The following is a 1,632-nucleotide window of genomic DNA, read 5'->3' as shown; positions in this document are numbered from 1 at the left end:
AGTCTGGGCGACAGAGTGAGACTCCAACTCAAAAAAAAAATAAAATAAAATAAAATTTTTAAAAGGGCCGGGCACGTTGGCTCACGCCTATAATCCCAACACTTTGGGAGGCCAAGGTGAGAGAATTTCCTGAGCCCACGAGTTTGAGATCAACTGGGCAACTTGGTGAGACCTCATCTCTGCAGTAAATCAAAAAAATTAGCCGGGCACGGTGATGCGTGCCTGTAGTTCCAGTTACTTGGAAGGCTGAGGTGGAAGCATTGTCTGATCCCAGCAGGTTGAGACTGCAGTGGCTCTGAGCGTGCCATAGCCCTCCAGCCGGGGTAACAGAGTGAGACTCCAACTAAAAAAAACAAGAAAATTGGCAACAACAGACTTGCTCAGTGCAAGGTTGGCACAAACCTCTCATCTGTGAAAAACGCAATATTCGTAAAATGTAGTTAGGCGAGATACACCTGTAAGTATAATATCTACCATGCTGATAGTGATGGTGCTTTGGAGAAAAGTAAAGTTGGGGAATGGGATGGCGGTGAAGGGAGTTAGAGAAGTTCTGGAAGATTCAACAGCATGGTCAGAGAAATGAGGTTCAGGTGCATTGGTGAAGTGACATGTGAGCAAGGCCTGAAAGAGGGGAAGAGTCAAATCCTGCCGATCTTGTGGAAAAGGGCTTTCCAGGTAAAGGCAGAGCTGGTGCAAAGGTCCTGTGGTGAGGCAGGTCCAGGGTGGGGGAGGAACAGCCAGGAAGGCTGAGTGTCTGGACAAGGGCCCTAGTGCTTCGCTCTCAGAGCAACTGGACAGGAAGGAAGAGCACAATTCTTGGCCTCAAAGAGTCAATGAGCCTCCAAGCACACTCAGCAAACACTAACATAATAGCACCCCTAGAAAAAGATGGAATCTAACCGGGCACAGTGGCTCCCACCTATAATCCCAGCACTTTGGGAGGCGGAGATAAGAGGATTGCACGAGTCCAGGAGTTCGAGACCAGCTCAGGCAAATTTGTGAGGCCTTGACTCTACAATAAATTTTTTTTTAAGAGAGCCAGGCGTGGTGGCGCGTACCTGTTGTTCCAGCTGTTTGGAAGACTGAGGTGGAAGGATCGCCTAAGCCAACCAGGTCCAGGCTGCAGTGGCTGTGAGCGTACCATTATACTCAAGCCTGGGCAACAGAGTAAGATTCTGACTCAAAAGAAAAAAAAAAAAAGAAACATGGGGAACATTGCGGGCTTAACATACTAAAAAAAATTATTTAAAAAGAAAAAAAAGCCAGGCTCAGTGTAATCCCGCGCCTTTGGGAGGCTGAGGTGAGTGGATTGCCTGAGCCCGCGGTTCGACACCCGCCTGTGCAGCGAGACCTCATCTCTACAATAAATCAAAAACTCAGCCGGGCGTGGTAGCGCATGCCTGTAATTCTGGTTACTCGGAAGGCTGAGGCGGAAGGATCGCAGGTTAGAGGCTGCGGTGGCCGGGAGTGGCCCCTGCACTCCATCTGGGTGACAGAGTGAGACTCCAACTCAAAAAAAATGAAAACAAAAAAAACAACAAACAAACAAACAAATAAGTGAATTGCTTCATCTTTTCTAGCTGCTTTAAGGATCCTCTATTTATCTCTGACCTTTGGACATTCAAATCAGGC

Source organism: Carlito syrichta, unplaced genomic scaffold, assembly GCF_000164805.1.
Source record: "Carlito syrichta isolate Samal-C Ts95f unplaced genomic scaffold, Tarsius_syrichta-2.0.1 Scaffold316859, whole genome shotgun sequence".
In the NCBI taxonomy this organism is placed as follows: Eukaryota; Metazoa; Chordata; class Mammalia; order Primates; family Tarsiidae; genus Carlito; species Carlito syrichta.
Note: the sequence above shows the minus strand (reverse complement) of the source record.